The sequence below is a fragment of the Bombyx mandarina genome, chromosome 11 (genome assembly GCF_030267445.1).
Source record: "Bombyx mandarina strain Sakado chromosome 11, ASM3026744v2".
In the NCBI taxonomy this organism is placed as follows: Eukaryota; Metazoa; Arthropoda; class Insecta; order Lepidoptera; family Bombycidae; genus Bombyx; species Bombyx mandarina.
In genome coordinates, this window is record NC_143218.1 from 8,760,606 (window position 1) to 8,781,636 (window position 21,031).

A 21,031-nucleotide genomic window follows, 5' to 3' on the forward strand; every position below is an offset into this window, starting at 1 on the left:
GAAAACGAGTACCTTACAATCCACTCCATACTAATACACAAACTATCAATCGAGAAAATGTTCGCGCTCTGTTTGTGCTCTCTTGTAACTTCGAGGAACCAATAATATAAAAGCTGTAGCAATAAAAATAATTTAAAACGAGTGGTCTGAGTCGCAGCCAATAACTTTGCAAATGATATTTGGTAAGTGATGTTTAGATACATTTTTGATCACTACCTCTATAACCCAAATTTGTTGCAGAAGATAGAAGGTTTTTGAGCGCATGGATAAGTACCGCCATCCTGCCTGCACAGACAAGCGCGCAGTTAGTTAGTTAGTTACATACGAATGCATTTTGGATTGGGGTCATCCATTGCCGATAGTTGGGGAATACTTTTGTCTAAAATAATGTTATTTTTAGCATAATATTAGTACTTAATAATTTTAATAATGTTTTTTGGGTTAACGAGTTAGGCGTTTTGGTGCAAACTGTGAGCCTGACTTTGTATTGAATGGAATAAATAAATAAATGTCGAGTTTGTTCGTGTACCGGTATTAGCAACGCGTCTAACTCATACTCGCCTAAGGTCATTTATATCATAATATCATCTATCAGTTAGTCTAGGCTTATCAACAAAAACACCGGACACTGATCATTTCTGCGGCAAAGCACTTATGCGCTTCAGTTTGATAGCCGTTATACAATTCAATTGAGACTTTAACCTCATGTCTCAAGTGTCCAATAAGCGTTGGAATATTTATAAACTCCAAAGACTGCTAGATCTAACAAAAAAAAGGGTTGTCTGTAAAGACGGTTTACTGACGATAGTTGAACGTGACAACGTCATAAGAAAATACTGATGGAATGGTTTCATTTTTCAACTATCGCAATTATCGTTGCTATAAACAATTGACACAACATTCACTTTTCACTGAACTTCATACTTGACGAAAACATGTAAATGTATTATAGTATAGCAGCTGTGCAAGCGGATGCATCGCTCACTCAAATAGGAGAGAGACAGATGTCGCACGCTGCCGAACGCGGAGGCCGATTGTGCCTCTTTGTCGCTCATTGCGTGCTCTCGCTTGCACTTCAAGCCTTAAATGGAACGTCTCAGAGCGAGGTAACGCCGCATGAGTCATGTTTTTTCGTGCGTGCAGCCGGCTCCATCTAATTATAAGACGTTGTCACAACAACAACAAAATTGGCGCTAATATTGGCAAAAACGAGGTAGTCTAATGATAAATACACCGCTATCAAAATATGTATTTGACGGCGTTAACGATATTTATGTTATATAGCACGTGCAATAGGAGTGACTCACACAAGCAAGGTGCGCCGGCCGTGTCGTTCCACTCGTAAACAACAGCTGCAACAGAAGTGACTCATAAGCCAGCTGCGCCGGCTAGTATAAAAAGGCGGAACGTGCCTTGAAATGGACCCACTTCGATAAAGCGGCACGACACGAGAACCCTCTCATCGTGGCCGCCGGTAACTACATTCCCGATCCTGCGGACAGAATGGAAAGCAGTCGACGTCGCCCAAAACACGTCATCTCGGATCCTCCCGATCCACTAACGGTGCTTTTAGGTACTTCAAGCACCGGTCACCGTTCTCGTCGAACCCGTCGCTTGCGACGAAGGGCTCGACGAGTATATTAACTCTCAGACACAGCCCACTGAGTTTCTCGCCGGATCTTCTCAGTGGGTCGCGTTTCCGATCCGGTGGTAGATTCTGCGAAGCACGACTCTTGCTAGGGTTCGTGTTAGCAACATCGTCAGGTTTGAGCCCCGTGAGCTCACCTACTAAAGTTAGGGTTACGCTGACATAGCCGCTAGGGCTATCAGATTCAGCTATCAGGTTTAAAAAAAAAAAAAAAATGAAATGGACATTCGTTCGACTGCGTTTGCCCGGTGCACTTACTACGTTGTTACGTTGTGTGATTCAGTGACTGTTGTACGTACTGGTTAAAGATTGGATAAGTGAAAGTGAATTAAGTTATCATATTGTTGATTAAATCAGGAATCAAAAAGTGACCTCCTTTTACTTGGTGTTTAACAAAATAATGTCTACCCTCAAGCTTACATCAGAAGTGAGATCAGGACTCTACTCTCACTGGCGTGACGTGTTTGAACATGTTCGAAGTACAGCAAAAAAAAACATGATGCAGATCAGAATACTAGTAGTGGTACGCCACAAGAGCGTGAATGCAGCATACGTAAGTCGTGTAATAACGTCTCTGTTACCTCGATGGAAGATCTGAGCCACGAAGAAATCGTCACATCTTACGTTCTGGCTCATGTTGCCCAGTTTGACTGTCGACTTCATCACATGGCATTTACTAACGGAAATACAACACGTAACAAGCTATTGCAAGAAATTAAGGCAAGTGCAAATCTCAAGTGAAACTTCGATCGCAATAATGGATCTGTCATGACGAGTGGGTAGTTCCGACACGAATCGTTTTTAAGCCAATGACTACTGCTAGAGTTACATGGCACTAGTACAGTAAACCAGGACATGAGACTGTGAATTGTCGCTGAAATTTTAGAATCTACTCGATTCAATACCAATAACACTACACGTTCGATGACTTCGGGCTCCAGCAAGCAAGCAAGCAAACAAGAAAGCAAGCAAGTTTCCGTGGGGAAGAAAAATTGACACATCTGAAGTCGTCGTGACCTGTAAGATAAGACGTCCGGTGCGTTCGTGTCTGGCGATGCGGCGGTGTTCGGGTTCCGCTGGCGGATGCAGGTTTTTCCGGTGAAGTGCGTGCTTGTGCGTGCTTGACAAGTGTTCGCGGTTGGCTTCCTCAGTGTGGGAGTAACATCGTGTAAGAGAGGTGGAACCCGTAAAATTGTAGTTTGCGTGGTGGCTGGTAAGATTTGTTGCGGTAAGAAGTTTGCATGGTGGTAAAATGTCTTGTGAGTCTGCACAGGTAGCCGGAGGTGAGACTTCCGCGGTCGCGGCCCACCCAGTCCGCGAGAACCGGGCAGATCGCCTCGACGGTACGGAGGCCGGCCGACGGGTCTGCCAAACGACGAGACCACGCCTCCAGCACGGACTGCCGATATTGGAGCCCCCGCACTCCGGCTGCACTTGCGCTAGGGCGCGCCGCCTCGTAGGAGACTGTGAGGTATCATTGAATAACTCTGACTGCGATCGCGCGCTGCCGGCGTCGCAGCGCGGCGACGTTCTCGTGGGTAAGGACGTGGCACCAGACGGGTGCTCCGTATAGTGCCATCGACCACACGGGTACCATCACCCTGCCTATTTCTACCGTGAAGCAGTGGTGTATTTCGGTTTGAAGGGTGGGGCAGCGGTTGTAACTATACTGAGACCTTAGAACTTCTATCTCAAGGTGTGTGGTGCGTTTACGCTGTGGATGTCTATGGGTTCCAGTAACCACTTAACACAAGGTGGGCTGTGAGCTCGTCCACACATTAATACGAAGAGCATAATCAAACGAAATTAGATACGAAGTTTAAAGGGCCGTTTAAAGTAGTTGAAGTATTGGATGGTGTCGATTTAATTTTGACTCTCACACATTCGCTTAAGGCTCGAGCTGCTACTTGCCTCACAAAAATACAGCCTGGTAAGATATCCTGGTCTACTATTAAAGAGATGCTGACAAAATTATCTAATGATGCAAGACCACTTCGACCTGGTTATTAAATTTGAAATGGAAAGCAAAAAGGGACCAGCTGAAGCCGGTATCCGGCTATAGCAACTTATAAAGAAGATTCCCGACGCTAATGTGCCAGAACAAATAGCCACCGGATTTGTTATATCAATACTGTCGCAGTGTGATGAAAGAATCCGTCGGGAATTGAACTCTGTCGTTATTACCACAAAAAATCGTTTATTTCACACATTACGTGGCTTTACCCTCAAAAGAAAAAACGAAGATCCTGATAAAGAACCAAAACGCTCTCGAAGTTTTTTTCCGTGGAAGCTGCCATTTCTGCGGAAAACCTGGGCATCATGCCGAAGGGTGTTGCGACAGATACTGCTCTCAAACTTTTTTCGATATTCCAGCAAAACCTGAACAACCTCCTCATCCGTGGGCGCCCGGCTCTCGCCTGCAAGTCAGCTGTTACGTGTGCGGTGATGCGAGTCATGTAGCTTCTGGGTGTTCCATGCGCTACAAGAAGAAAAACGACACTGCTCCAGGTGCTGTGGCAGGTGCAACCAGAGACGTCAACGTGTGTTCCAGAGCTTCAGTGTGTTACAGATAAGTGGTTTTGGCTTCCCCTTTATGTTCCATTGAGGGTCAGAATGTAGTCTTATAAAACAAAGCCATAGTAATTTATTCAATGGTAAGAGGTTTCATGAACAAGTCACTCTTTGATCTGAAAGTAACTCGGACCAATCATGGCAAGAGCAGTTAGGGGATATTCAACTCGCCCTTAATAGTACACGTTGTCAAGTAACAGGGTTTACTCCAATAGAATAGATGTTTACCGTTCAGGGTAGTTCACTTAAAATATCTAAAGTTTCAACAGAGTGATAATCCCTTGGTTTAGTCGAGGCAAAGCTAAAGTCAAACTTTTTTCCGCTGGGGATTTTGTTTTCGTAAGTTGACCGAAAATGTAAAGGTCCCTTCAACATTACTGCAGTTATGGAAAACGATAGGTATAAATTGAGACATGTAAATAGTTCTAATAGAGTGTACAAATTTCCCCATGAAAACTTACGTGAAATACCTCGAGGCCCGTCAGGCCTACTAGAAATTTCTGAAAATTATAGTGACGATGACGTGACGGCGTACACAGATGGGTTAATTAATCTTGTTCATGAAACTGATCTTAATGATGACGACTCTATCACTGACAATAGAAGCGACATTTTTGTCCGCAAATAGCGATACAGCAAACATAGTCTGTGGGTAGTGATACAATGTCTGTAAGCTCAGGCACCTCAGGTGCAGGTGTTGGAAATGTAGAAAACGATGGTCGGTCTCGCACTATTTCTGAAGAAATTCCGTATAAATGTTCTGGTTTAAGAAATGTTTTAACAAAAGCTACCGTACATGCAGATAAAAAAAAAAAAAGAAGAAAAAAAAGAGAATTGTATGTGGCTAGAGAGATGTTAATCCGGACTAGCAAAAAAAAAAGAGAAAAAAAAAAAAAAAAAAGTGTGAAGTCATTGAAGGGTCTGTCCGGTCCAATGGCTTGGCTACAGGGATTTTCATCCAGATTAGCCACAACAATTAGCTACAGGGATTGCGATTCGGTCTAGCATTATCCGGTCCAGTTCGAAAAACTGAAGGGATAACAATTCCGGTCTAAGTTAAAAGGGACATACTTACATACCTGAAGAGTTTTAAATGAACTGGCCCAGGTATGTAAGCAGTCTGAAGGTTATTTATAGCCAGTGTAGGATTTTCTGAAGAATTATGCGAACCGAACCCTACTAGATTGTTAATATCATAGACCACGTTTTAAGTTGCATCCGTTAATGTCAGGATGAACGAACACGTTTGTTGTTCACAGACATACCATAAGAATGCGCGCACGAGGACGAGCGCACGTCAGTATGACCGTGACGGCGTTAACGATATTTATGTTATATAGCACGTGCAATAGGAGTGACTCACACAAGCAAGGTGCGCCGGCCGTGTCGTTCCACTCGTAAACAACAGCTGCAACAGAAGTGACTCATAAGCCAGCTGCGCCGGCTAGTATAAAAAGGCTGAACGTGCCTTGAAATGGACATTCGTTCGACTGCGTTTGCCCGGTGCACTTACTACGTTGTTACGTTGTGTGATTCAGTGACTGTTGTACGTACTGGTTAAAGATTGGATAAGTGAAAGTGAATTAAGTTATCATATTGTTGATTAAATCAGGAATCAAAAAGTGACCTCCTTTTACTTGGTGTTTAACAAAATAATGTCTACCCTCAAGCTTACATATTTTATATGTAAGTAACAAAGCAGGTTTTAATAACAACACGTCACCACCATGCCTCTTGTGAACCGTCACAAACGACACTTAATTAAGTGACAAGTCCGTGATCCGGTATTACTGTACATATAATCATTTGAGTAGCTGTGCAGATGAGCTCTAATGAATGTGGTACATTTAAAGAGATTTCTTATCAAAGATTTCAAAACAGACGTGCTTGACTCGTAACGCATGCTTTGTTATTTTTCCAATCAAAAATAATCAAAAACATAATTCCGTTACTGTGACATGTCGATGATCTTCTTCTAATCTTCTTCTTCTTCTTCTAATATTATAAAGAGGAAAGATTTGTTTGTTTGTTTGTTTCGAATAGGCTCCGAAACTACTGGACCGATTTGAAAAATTATTTTTCCATTAGAAGCCGACATTGTCCCTGATGAACATAGGCTACTTTTTTTTTTTTTTTTTTTGTTTCATGTGTGTTTTAATGTTTCCGAAGCGAAGCGAGGGCGGGTCGCTAGTAATTTATATATTTATTTTAAATCACTAAATAACACCTAATAGTTATATTATTATTTAACACAAATCTCAAAAGATGATGTCAGATGTGGCCAATCGTATTTTAGTGTTTATTTTGTAGTACAATTACATAGACGCATCAGTCACCATCCATCAGCATCAGATCGTCGTTGCTAATATCGACAATCGGACAAGCTCATTGCTTATCCCCGAATGACGTCATATGTAATGAAGTTGTAGAAATCCGTGTATTGTAAAGATTTGTGCGATAATTTTGAAAATTAAGAGCTTTTCGTTTTCATATTTGCGTGACACATTCTCTGTTCGACAATTAAACGCTTCGATACATTTATATTGTTTATACAGTTTCGATGGACAATGTAACGTTAATTAAGGTTAACAACACAATAATTACTAGTACAGCTTTATATAAAATAATATTATAGCTTTAACTATGTTATAGCTTTATAAGTGTGAAATACATAGAAACTGAGGATTGTAGTCGACATCGTTCCGACAAAAGGGACGTAATTAGACGAAACTTTGTCCCGGATTTCACGCTTGACGCGAAGCTGTTTGATGCGAAGAGCCGGCCTGTTATGTGTTTGTACATCTAAATAATCGTATGAGTGTATGTTTGTAAGTGACATGAAGTGTAGTGTGATCGAACAGATTGGAAACATTGTCCTGCCGAACTTAGGAATCCCAGCTTCTAATTGAGTTTTAACACCGTCGCGGCGGCGGCAGGATACGCGTTGTGCTGCATATGGTTTTAACAAACTTACTCATATTTATATACTGGTATTTTCGACTGGTGGTATGACCTCTTGTGAGTCCGCACGGGTAGGTACCACCAACCTGCCTATTTCTGCCGTGAAGCAGTAATGCGTTTCGGTTTGAAGGGTGGGGCAGCCGTTGTAATAATACGAGATTTTAAAACTTATACCTCAAGGTGGGTGGCGCATTTACGTTGTGATGTTTATGGGCTCCGGTAACCACTTAACACCAGGTGGGCTGTGAGCTCGTACGCCCAACTAAGCAATAAAAAAAAATATATATATAGAAGTATTAAGACAATCTTATCTTTTTCTTTCATACGAGCATTTTATCCTATAGGTCACGAAGATTTCGAAAGTTAGTAATACCTGTATTCTCTTTGGCTACGCTTTAACTAAACTTGAATATTCGTGAATATTGAGTTAGCAAAATATTCAAATGTTGACGAATGACACTTTAGTCGTCCGTCACCCGTCACCGTGAAAACTGTAAAGTATTCGAAATATCTGAATGACATTTAATAACAAAAAAGCGCTCTATTAAACCAATTGTTAATTAAACTTATTATTGTTAAATTCACCATCACTAACCTATTCAATGTTAAAACTTTTTTTTGTTGCATAGATCGGTGGATAAGCTCACGACCCACCTGATGTTTAGTGGTCCCATAGACATCTACAACGTAAACACCCCCACCCACTTTGACATATGAGTTCTAAGGTCTCAGTATAGTTACAACGGCTGCCGCACTCTTCAAACCGAAACGCATTACAGCTTCACGGCAGAAATAGGCAGGGTGGTGGAACCTACCCGTGCGGACCCATGAGACGCCTACCACCAGTATTAAAAAGTTTAAAATAAATACTAAATTTAATTTTTGAAACGTCGAAAATAATTACATATTTTTCTAACTTTACTAAGCGACTGAAACATGTTCACTCGCTGAAGCACCGACCGAAGCCACATTTTGAATAAAAGAGCGCATAATATCACGGCAATGAATAACATTTCCCATTACAGCTCTCAACTCTTCAAAGCGGAAGGCTGCATTAAAATAATTTACATTTGACTTGTGTTGTATTGTGTTTCGAACACAGCTCCGTCGCGCGGGAAAGTCGTCAGCGTAAAACAACAATGAAAGAGATCTCTCGCGGGCACTGCGGTTTTTTTTTCTGGAAACAAAGTGAGATAAAAACATTTCCAATGCAAAAAATCACGTACTTCGACATCGTTGCCGCTGTCGTCCTACATTATTCATTGGATTAAAAACGTAGCTTAAAATTTTCATTCTAAAACATAAGTATTTATTTATTTATTTTTATTGCTTAGACGGGTTGACGAGCTCACAGCCCACCTGGTGTTAAGTGGTTACTGGAGCCCATAGACATCTACAACGTAAATGCGCCACCCATCTTGAGATATAAGTTCTAAGGTCTCAGTATATTTACAAACGCTGCCCCACCCTTCAAACCGAAACGTATTACTGCTTCACGGCAGAAATAGGCGGGTGGTGGTACCTACCCGTGCGGACTCACAAGTGGTCCTACCACAAGTATGTTATATTATGGGTAAGTATTGCAATAATCACGTCAATCTTAATATTTTAATTAATAGGCTTTTTGTTTTTATTAGTACAAACATGTATTTTAAAAGATAATGTCGTTTGACAGTTATGAATTCAGTGTTTTTTTTATATTAAAATCTATGGTGCGGGGTATAGTAAATAGCTGCATAATGTCTGCGTTTGGTATAGACTTATAGAGGCGGCATCAGAAGCGTGGAAACCTTAAATTCGAAATTGTGCTAAAACGCTCGTCCAATCTATGAAAAAAAGCTTTAAAGCATGAGGTGTCTTGACTTTGTAACAAATTGGTAATGATGGTAAACTTGATAATTTAGAAATCAAAAGTGTTTTTTTTTTTAAATGTTAAGCAGTAACTGAAGAGTCAAAGTAGACAATCACACGGACCGTAAACCGCTGGTCCATCTTAAGTATTTAAAATCGAAACTGCTGGTAATCCGAAAATCGACAGCTTCGAGGTACAAGGTTCAAAATAAACAAACTATTTACTAAACTAATCCGAAAACTAAGAGCACTACCTGAATCATTTCGTAATGAGGCCAACTGGGGAACTATTCACGAGGTTGATAGCTCATGTTTTATGCGCGCTGGTTGCTCACTTCCATTCCGCTGAAACGGTACACCAACAAGTTAAACTAATTTGGAAAAATCGCCAAATTGGATTCTTACTTATAGTTTTATTGGTTCTGGCACGAAACAAAACATTCGGGTCTCTCGATGGCGTGAGAGCACTGGCGCCAGTTGGTCGGTTTTGTCCGATCGATAAGAAGGTGTCCGTTGCTATCGGGATAAGTAGAAAGTTTCGTTCGTGCGATCGTGCAGGAAAACTTTAAGTAATACATATAAGCTTTCTGTCGGGTGCTAAGTTCGATAATCGATGACCGAGGCATACATAAAACGGACTGCCCTTTCAATAGCCGTGTACTTACATAGGGTTTTATAGTTTATATTTATAGAACGCATATTAAAAAAAACAAAAAAGATCTAGCTTCTTAAATTGTGAAATGTACTAAAATAAAAACTCGTTTTTTAGTACATTTTAACATACATACATATTTCTGTATAGTTTGTTTTCTCTTTGGAATCGGTATGGAATCAGAACTAGCGGTTAAAATCCGAATGATGAATCCAAACTGATTTTCTTCCAATTAAGATCGAAAGAAAATCCTCATTTTATTTTTGATGTTATTTAATATCGCACTTCTTAATCATCAATCAATCACCTTGATATTGTATAGTTTTGTCAAATGTATTAAATGTTCAGACTTTTTAAACATCACAATTTTTTTTGTGAAAAATCTATAACCAAATTGAATGTTGATGAATACCCTTTGTAATTTGGTTACAACTTAAAAAAAACCTATAAATGTCGAACGAATATAGAATCCAATACAATTAATTATAAAACTGAAACAAAACAACAGTGAATTCATTCGTGAGGGCAAGTGCGAAATACAATTTTAGGAAGTAATTAATTTCTCCTTAAAGTTCAACATCGCGTTGTTTTGTTTAAGTCTCTGACAGGATGGAACTCTTCAAGTCCTCCCCTTTGGCTCTTTTAGAAGTCCGAAAGTACTTTCCCTCTGACCCTTGTACTCCTATAGCAATTATTCTACATGTCATTTTAATTTTGTGTGTAGACTTTGAGCTGTATTTAAAACGCGTTAAATTAAACTTTAGTTACTCTAGTTTAGTGAAAGAGTTGAGGAATTTAAATGAGAGGTAACAAATATAATAATGTGTTTTGGTTTATCTGTAGTAAGTAGCAGGATATTTTTGATACACTCTTGGCGGGTATGCGCGTATGTTTGTATGTAAAGAAATCTTTGAACGTCATTTAATCCGATTTCAAGAAGTCTGATTAACTTTGAAAATTTCATACGCATCAAGGATCGGTGCTAATACAATAATTTTGTAACTTTGCTCCTGACAAGTATCAACAGAATAGAAAAAAAAAAGAAATTAATTGTTAGTTCAGTTTAATAGTTAAGTTTTTTTTGTGTATTTTAAGCTGCATGTATTATTAATATTTAGGATATATTAGCTGTACCCGTCCGCTTCGCTGGGAATTTAAAATTAACATTATTACTTCTCACCCCCACAAAGATTCTCATCATTAACGCCACCGCAACTGGTGTATGGAGTCCAAAACTCATATAAATATTAGCCTATCCATTAAGTACATGTATTTTCTACGTGGATACCAAGTTTCAAGTCAATCGGATGCATGGTTCGGTAGTTATAACGGAACATCCATAAAAACCATTGTAGATTTATATATTAGTATAGATTTGCTGCATGCTGTTTTTTGAATGAAATTATATAATATGTATTCCGAAAACATCATCGTAAATCTATACGTTTAATACAGGCGCTATTACAAGTTTGACTTGTCCACTATAAGTAGCTGTTTCCTTTCATAATGTCAATCTTCAGGTCAATTAGATGCCTAATGGGTATTGTAAACTCGGTTAAGTTCCTGTGAAAGGCTTGCGGGATCGCTTGAATGCCACGCGTACCTGAGCGAGCCATCCCATTCCACAAAAGCTGAAGCTTAATTAAGTCAATTAAGTCATATTTGAGTGTGTTAAGCATAAGAGATATGATATAAGAGATATACATGCTATTTTTCTATTCGAGATTAACAAATTACATTTTTATTAAGCTGCTTTCAGACTACCCTATAATATAATAGTATATAGTATATAGCTCATAGCACAACAATATCGCGCACCATACATTATTATGGACACGTTCACACTGTACTGTATTATATATTATTGGCTAAGTATAGACTGCTATACTATATGGCACTATAGTATAGCGTAGTCTGAAAGCAGCTTTAGCTTCTCTAATTGATTTTATAGTACGGAATATTTTCTTAATTGGCTCTGTTCGCAAAACGATAAAGTCATGTCGCACTTCTAATTATAACGCTACAACGAGCTATATAACGAACAAATATTATAGATTTATTATTTGGTTACTGCTAATACGTGCAGCCTTAAACAATCTAAAACTTTTCTTAAAAATTTTCTATAACTAATAGAGAAAGCGTGTAATTACACCACAATTTTCTATGGTCGCTTAAGTTGTATGATTGATTGGGTAAATCGTAAGAGTTTTATTAGTTTGAAACTTAATCTGGACTCAATTTCAGTCACCGTTGCATTAAGTTGAGAGTATAGCCTAAGAAGAGTAAATAAATAAATAATAATAACGTTAACAACAGTAATATAATAATCATAAAACATTCCGATAGAGGCACCCGTCACGTGCGGACGTGCTCATCGTCCACTCGATCGCCCGGTCTTTGTTCGCCCGGCTTTTGTTAGCCCGGCCATTGTTCGCGCGGCCTGTGTTCGTGATACATCTGCCGACCAAGTGTGTTTCCTGGAAGCTTTTATTTGTTTTGTTTTAGTTATTTTTGTGTTCGTGGAACATTTGCCGACAAAGTGTTTTCCTGCAAGTATTTATTTGTTTTGTTTCTTTTTGTAATTTCTGTTTTGTTGTGCTTTTTCTTTGTCCTGTAGTAATCGCGCCGCATTGCCACCTGTGTTCAATAGAACCGCTCAGGTCCGAGAAGTTGGGGCCTCGCCGCAAGGCGAGTGTTTTCAAGACCCGGGGCCGCCCCACCTGGGTACTCAGCGATCATGGACGCTGTATTCGCGGAATTCCTCCGACTTCGCCACCCACAGCTCGCCTCAGAGTTTCTGGCCTTCAAGGCCAATCACACTGCGAGCCCTCTCGAGGACTCCGCCGCGCTCGCTGCTCCTGCGTCGCCTGTACCTGCGTGCAGAGCTTCTGCATTGAGCACCGCAGCCTCTGTCGTGCCTGCCGCTCCCGTGTCGCCTATACTGGCGAGAAAAGCTGCTGCGTCGTCCGCCGTGACCATCGTTTCAGCTGAGCGATCATCCGCGGCCTCCGTCGCGCCCTCTAAAGCACCTACACTTGCTCGTAGGTCGCCTGCACCCGCCTCCTCGTGCTCCGACTCTGACTCGGACATGGAGGTCGACCTCGCCCCCGCCTCATCGACGGATGGATTCACCCTGGTACAGAAGGGTAAGAAGCGTGCCGCGGAGTCTCGAGCTCCCGCGGCCGCTAAAATTAGCAAAGCCGTGAACGCGTCGCGCCCCCGCCCTCAGACTCCCGTTGCGCCCCCAGCCCGTGCCACTCCGTCGCCGCGTCCGGTGGCTCAAAATAAAACCCAGACCCCTCCCCCGGTTATCCTTCAGGAGAAGGCAGCTTGGGATCGAGTTTGCCTGGCCCTTAAGGCCAAAAATATAAATTTCACGAATGCCCGTAACCTCGCGAACGGCATTCAAATTAAAGTTCAAACACCCGACGACCATAGGGCCCTCTCTTCTTACCTCCGTAAGGAGCGTATAAGTTTCCATACGTATACGCTCCAGGAGGAACGCGAACTCCGTGCCGTCATACGTGGCATCCCTAAAGAGTTGGATGCCGAACTCGTCAAGGCCGACCTTCTGGAACAAGGCCTACCAGTAAATTCAGTGCACCGCATGCACACCGGCCGCGGTAGGGAACCATATAATATGGTTCTAGTCGCCCTCCAGCCTACCCCCGAGGGTAAGCAAATTTTTAACATACGGACCGTCTGTAGGCTCTCCGGTATCGCCGTCGAAGCCCCCCATAAAAAAGGCACTCCTAGCCAGTGCCATAACTGTCAACTGTACGGGCATTCTTCCCGTAACTGTCACGCGCGCCCCCGATGCGTCAAGTGTTTAGGCGATCACGCTACGGCCCTATGCACTCGCGATCAAAAAACCGCGACGGAACCGCCTAGCTGCGTCCTGTGTCGAACACAGGGTCACCCCGCAAATTACCGCGGATGCCCCCGAGCCCCGAAAATAAATCGCCGCGTCGCCCGCCAAAACCGCCTCCGAGCTTCCCATCCAGACATCAAAGCCTCGGCACCCTCTGTGTCGCAGGCTAAGCCAGCGTTCGTTCCGGCGCCGGTGCCCAGTGGCTCGGCCTGGGCGAGACCGCTGCCGTACACGAACACGGCTACAACTCCCTCCTCCGCGATTCGTCCCGCCCCCGCGACTCGTCCCACCCCCGCGATACGCCCCTCCCCCGCGAATTTCCCTCCGACAGCGTCCGACAATCTTGCTCTAGCGATCGACTTCTTTCAATCGATTAACTTTGAGCGCGTTAACGCTTTAGGTGACGCCATTCGCGCTGCCTCCACTGCACAACACTTCATCGCCGTTGTGCAAGAATACGCTGACGTATACGCGTCGTTAAATACGTACGTCCTCCCCTCGCTCCGCCGGTAATCAATGGCGTACATAAGTAGAATAAAGCCCCTATCCGTAACGATAGGATTTTTTAACGCTTACGGTCTCGCAAATCAACGTGATCAGGTTTGTGATTTTTTGCGTGACCATCAAATTGACATCTTTTTGGTGCAGGAGACCCTGCTTAAGCCCGCGCGCCGCGACCCTAAAATCGCGAACTATAACATGGTTAGGAACGACAGGCTCACTGCTCGTGGTGGTGGTACCGTCATTTACTATAGACGAGCCCTGCACTGCGTCCCACTCGACCCCCCCGCGCTTTCTAACATCGAAGCATCAGTATGCCGAATCTCACTGACTGGACACGCGCCGATCGTTATCGCGTCCGTTTATCTTCCACCGGATAAGATCGTTCTAAGCAGCGATATCGAGGCGCTGCTCGGCATGGGAAGCTCTGTCATTCTGGCGGGCGACCTTAATTGTAAACACGTCAGGTGGAACTCGCACACCACAACCCCGAATGGCAGGCGGCTTGACGCGTTAGTCGATGATCTCGCCTTCGATATCGTCGCTCCGCTAACCCCGACTCACTACCCGCTAAATATCGCGCATCGCCCGGATATACTCGACATAGCGTTATTAAAAAACGTAACTCTGCGCTTACACTCGATCGAAGTAGTTTCAGAGTTAGATTCAGACCATCGTCCCGTCGTTATGAAGCTCGGTCGCGCTCCCGATTCCGTTCCCGTCACGAGGACTGTGGTGGATTGGCACACGCTGGGCATCAGCCTGGCTGAATCTGATCCACCATCGCTCCCGTTTAGCCCGGACTCTACCCCGTCTCCTCAGGATACCGCTGAAGCCATAGACATCTTAACGTCACACATCACCTCGACATTAAATAGGTCATCGAAGCAAGTTGTAGCGGAGGACTTCCTTCACCGCTTCAAATTGCCGGACGATATTAGGGAACTCCTTAGAGCTAAGAACGCCTCGATCCGCGCCTACGATAGGTATCCTACCGTGGATAATCGTACTCGAATGCGTGCCCTACAACGCGACGTAAAGTCTCGCATCGCCGAAGTCCGAGATGCCAGATGGTCTGATTTCTTAGAAAGACTCGCGCCCTCCCAAAGGTCTTACTACCGCTTAGCTCGTACTCTCAAATCGGATACGGTAGTAACTATGCCCCCCCTCGTAGGCCCCTCAGGCCAACTCGCGGCGTTCGATGATGATGAAAAAGCAGAGCTGCTGGCCGATACACTGCAAACCCAGTGCACGCCCAGCACTCAATCCATGGACCCTGTTCATGTAGAATTAGTAGACAGTGAGGTAGAACGCAGAGCCTCCTTGCCACCCTCGGATGCGTTACCACCCGTCACCCCGATGGAAGTTAAAGACTTGATCAAATACCTACGTCCTCGCAAGGCTCCCGGTTCCGACGGTATATCTAACCGCGTTATTAAACTTCTACCCGTCCAACTCATCGTGATGTTGGCATCTATTTTCAATGCCGCTATGGCGAACTGTATCTTTCCCGCGGTGTGGAAAGAAGCGGACGTTATCGGCATACATAAACCCGGTAAACCGAAAAATCATCCGACGAGCTACCGCCCGATTAGCCTCCTCATGTCTCTAGGCAAACTGTATGAGCGTCTGCTCTACAAACGCCTCAGAGACTTCGTCTCATCCAAGGGCATTCTCATCGATGAACAATTCGGATTCCGTACAAATCACTCATGCGTTCAACAGGTGCACCGCCTCACGGAGCACATTCTTGTGGGGCTTAATCGACCAAAACCGTTATACACGGGAGCTCTCTTCTTCGACGTCGCAAAAGCGTTCGACAAAGTCTGGCACAATGGTTTGATTTTCAAACTATTCAACATGGGCGTGCCGGATAGTCTCGTGCTCATCATACGGGACTTCTTGTCGAACCGCTCTTTTCGATATCGAGTCGAGGGAACCCGCTCCTCCCCACGACCTCTCACAGCTGGAGTCCCGCAAGGCTCTGTCCTCTCACCCCTCCTATTTAGCTTATTCGTCAACGATATTCCCCGGTCGCCGCCGACCCATTTAGCTTTATTCGCCGACGACACGACTGTTTACTATTCTAGTAGAAATAAGTCCCTAATCGCGAAGAAGCTTCAGAGCGCAGCCCTAGCCCTAGGACAGTGGTTCCGAAAATGGCGCATAGACATCAACCCATCGAAAAGTACTGCGGTGCTATTTCAGAGGGGAAGCTCCACACGGATTTCCTCCCGGATTAGGAGGAGGAATCTCACACCCCCGATTACTCTCTTTAGACAACCCATACCCTGGGCTAGGAAGGTCAAGTACCTGGGCGTTACCCTGGATGCATCGATGACATTCCGCCCGCATATAAAATCAGTCCGTGACCGTGCCGCGTTTATTCTCGGTAGACTCTACCCCATGATCTGTAAGCGGAGTAAAATGTCCCTTCGGAACAAGGTGACACTTTACAAAACTTGCATAAGGCCCGTCATGACTTACGCGAGTGTGGTGTTCGCTCACGCGGCCCGCACACACATAGACACCCTTCAATCCCTACAATCCCGCTTTTGTAGGTTAGCTGTCGGGGCTCCGTGGTTCGTGAGGAACGTTGACCTACACGACGACCTGGGCCTCGAATCAATTCGGAAATACATGAAGTCAGCGTCGGAACGATACTTCGATAAGGCTATGCGTCATGATAATCGCCTTATCGTTGCCGCCGCTGACTACTCCCCGAATCCTGATCATGCAGGAGCCAGTCACCGTCGACGCCCTAGACACGTCCTTACGGATCCATCAGATCCAATAACCGTTGCATTAGATGCCTTCAGCTCTAATACTAGGGGCAGGCTTAGGGACCCCGGTAACCGTACTCGTCGAACTCGACAAAGAGGTCGACGTGCAACCTAACCCATGCATCAGCCCGCTGAGTTTCTCGCCGGATCTTCTCAGCGGGTCGCGATTCCGATCCGGTAGTAGATTCATTCGCGAAACAATTGCTCTTGAGTTGTTAGGTCTCCTTCGGAGGCGCTCGGGCGGTTGTTAGCAAATCCCGCCCCTCTTGGCTGAGCCTTTGCTCGCCCACCTGTCCTGGTGAAACTGGAAAGGCCTTCGGGCCACCAGTAAATTTTCAATCATAAAAAAAAAAAAAAAAATAATCATAAAACAGACAATAACTGTTGATTGTAGTTATATATGTACACTATGATTCCGTACTTACTATTTCGTATAGTTTCATTAGTGGTTATAAAAAAACATGTATGTACGAGTATATAAAACAAATCTAAATATTTTATGTTAAAATCTGTAAAAAAACACCTAAATCATCAAGTAACTATACAATAAAACGAACAAAGAAAGCGGAAACATGAAAGAAAACCGAATGAAATCACCATTCCGAACTATTACAAGCGCATCAACACAAACAAACGGACATCGAGAGGGTTCGTACAATTTATGCGCGTGCCTCCGAGGTAACAAAGCGAGAGAACAGATGCTTGCATGAATAAAACAGTCGAGGGCCGACTGAATATTTGAGGACGAGGTACATAGAACCGCACCGGCACGCGAGCTGGTCGAAGGTACTTTTTTAGCTACTTGTTCGTTTATTTTCTTGCAAATATATATTACAATACTACGTGTGGTTCATTATAAGACGGCTAAGAAGGTTAATAATAAAATAATAGTACATTAATAAAAGGAGTATACAGAGGCACTCCGCGAGGCGCGCCTCGAATGTTCAAATAAAAATTAATGAAACACGTTACATTATATCCGATCCTGTAGACCGAATGGTAAATAGTCGACGTCGCCCAAAACACGTCATTACGGATCCTACCGATCCATTAACGGTGCTTTTAGGTATCTCAAGCACCGGTCACCGTCCTCGTCGAACCCGTCGCTTGCGACGAAGGGCTCGACGAGTGAATTAACTCATAGACACAGCCCACTGAGTTTCACGTCGGATCTTCTCATTGGGTCGCGTTTCCGATCCAGTGGTAGATTCTGCGAAGCACTGCTCTTGCTAGGGCCAGTGTTAGCAACACTCCGGTTTGAGCCATGTGAGCTCACCTACAAGTTAGGGCGAAACTGAAATAGCCTCTCAAGGCTATCAGCATAGGTAAGAAAAAGAAAGTGGATTAATAGTTATTTGTTTTAATCCTCTGGCCTATAAACTATTAATTGATCATTAAATCTGTTGGTACTTACTTATAATTGCAAAGCAGAGAAAACACAGTCGTATTTTATCATAGCAGATATACCCGGGGTAATGTCATTTATCATAAATCAACAAAGTATCTTTAATGTAACTTAAGAAGGTATCATTTGACCTCGCACGGATAGGTACTACCACTTTGTCTACTTTTGCCGTGAAGCTGTAATGCTTCAGTTTGGACTCGATAATTTCATTTAATCAAAATAAAGCCTAAACTTTGTAGGAGATCGATTCACTCAAGTATGAAATTTTCTAAGTCCTTTTTAAGTTCAGATAAATGACGTGCCACCTGAAATTACAAACGCTTATATCAACCTCAGTTGAATCTCTCTCCGGTTTCAGAGTAGATTTTTCATCTAATCCCCCGTTTGTGTTCAATTTGTACATGTCCCTTAGTTATTTATCAGTCCGTCGCAGCGTCCACCCGAATAGCGTTTCAATATTTACACTGCGCATTGACGTTACATAGATTCTAAGATCTGGCTGAGCCCATGCTCGTCCGCCTGTTCTACTGAAACTGTAAAGACATCGGGGACACAGGTAATCCTTCCTTCCTAGTATTAAGTAAAAGTACTGTTGGTACGACCTCTTATGAGTCTACTGGTGGCAGGACCTCTTATGAGTCCGCACGGGTAGGTACCACCACCCCGCTTATTTCTGCCGTGAAGCAGTAATGCGTTTCGGCTTGAGGGGTGGGGTAGCCGTTGTAACTATACTGAGACCTTAGAACTTATATCTCAAGGTAGGTGGCGGCATTTACGTTGTAGACGTCTATGGACTTCGGTAACCGTTTAACGCCAGGTGGGCCGTGAACTCGTCCACCCATCTAAGTAATAAAAAATAAATAAATAAAAAATAAATAAAAGCGAATAGAATTTTGGGTTAAATATCCGGAAAAACTGTCTTATCTATTTTTATAATATATGTTACGTCAGTGTTACCATATCTCAGGTTTCGATTCTCTAAGGACATTGCAGGTAATTAAACTTTGGTCACTGCTCCTTCTGCCACCCTCTGAAGCTGATATTGTGGTTACAACACTCTCGCTTCTACAGTTTAATAAGCGAATAAAAAAATATTTTTTTAAGTTAAATACCGGGAAAAAACGAACTGTATTTTAAAATATTATGTCATTTTTACTAAACTCAGTTAAACAAATATTTTTAAATGAATTACCTAATATGAAATTGCACATTATTTATTTTTTAGACACATCGATAAAAACTTAATTTGAGCCTTGAAGTCGACAATTAATTCATTCAATTTAATTAGTTCATTTTTTGTTAAAGTTAACATAAATTCGTTATGGAACTACAGCTCAGTTAGTCCTTTCGTTCATTGCACGCGTTAATAAATTAGGATAGACGCTTGTGTTTCCGGAATTTCTGAAGACTAAATAAAAATATCAGAAAATGATCATAAGTTTACATACATATACATGTTCAATTCATTCTTCAGGTGGTACGCGATGCCAACAAAATTGATTAAAAATTAATATTCTATCATTAAGTAAAAAACGCGAAAAATATTATTTATCCATATTTTTTAATATATGTTTATCCGCTGAAAGAGATTTAAAAAAAAACAGTAACTTTACTAATAAATTTATTTAAATGACCGTTATGATTCGGTTTGCATTCGAAATATAACTAACAAAGAGAATAAATAAATCGTTTGACTTTCATGTTTTCGATTTGTAAACAAAAACTTTCATAAATTATCACCTAATAAGTTATAACAGTAATATCTAATCTAATTCTAGATGCTCAGTGACCTACACGCACAGCTTTATTTCGTCCTCGAGCTAGCAGACGGTAAACAATAAATTATTTTGTCATAAAGAAAGTGTTTTATTGTTCACGGTCCACAAGTTTTACATTTGATTTGGTACGAAAGTCCTTTATGTATTTCGTCCGCGCGGCGGAAATCCTTTGATATTATATCAAGACAAATAAAATGTTTTTGCAAAAATAATGAATATTTTTATTAAAAAAAAATTATAATGGATTTTTGTGATGAATGCCGTTTGTTGAATGGGATTAAAATCGTAAACAGTTGTTGGGGTGTCTTAAATGAGATTTCTAACCCGCAACTTAAGTTCAATAGGTTAAAATTTATACATTACACAGCACCGCTCTATACATCTACAATGCTAAATGTGATAAGTGCTTAACACTGACTTGGCTCCCACGATATAGAGGACAGATTAACAGATTAAAGATCAGGCGACATAGCCATATAGATCGTGTTTATGCAAGTCGCAAGAATTTTTTATTCTATTATTATTTACGTATTGAAAGATCAGCTTACGTTCCACTCAGTATTCAAGGGTTATCAGAGACATAGGTACCACAGCCTGATTATTAAAATCAAGAAAGGAAGATGCCTCTTGCCCTGCAGTGCAGATGTGGTATTAAACTATCCCATGCGATGGACCGACTATACCAAGTCTGCAGTGGGGGAACTTTTAAATGAGTGCCGCGGGATGGTCTCGAGTAGGGGGAAATGGCGGGACATCGCAAAATGCATCAATTCTGCCCACTCCAATGCAACATAACGATCAAGGTGAGACAGTGAAGAGTGAAGTGAGTAAGGATATACCGTAATGTATCTTCCAGTGTGACGAAAGTATCAAATAATATCAATACGTAATGTACATACGATAGGGCTATAAAGAAAATGTTGAAATTGGTTGCCGTGAATTATTTGGGCGACTACTTGTCCTTGGATGACACAAAATGGCTTCCTGATAAGATCGCAGCTGATTTATAG

At 42.5% G+C, this 21,031-nt stretch overlaps 1 long non-coding RNA gene across 1 annotated transcript; it reads left to right on the plus strand.

Annotated features, from left to right (window-relative positions):
* The first annotated feature begins 1,875 nt into the window (after positions 1-1,875).
* On the plus strand, positions 1,876-4,129 carry LOC149502004 (uncharacterized). The gene is made up of 2 exons (XR_016323774.1): positions 1,876-3,578; positions 4,022-4,129. It is a non-coding gene; the product is annotated as an uncharacterized LOC149502004 (long non-coding RNA).
* Positions 4,130-21,031: the final 16,902 nt, after the last annotated feature.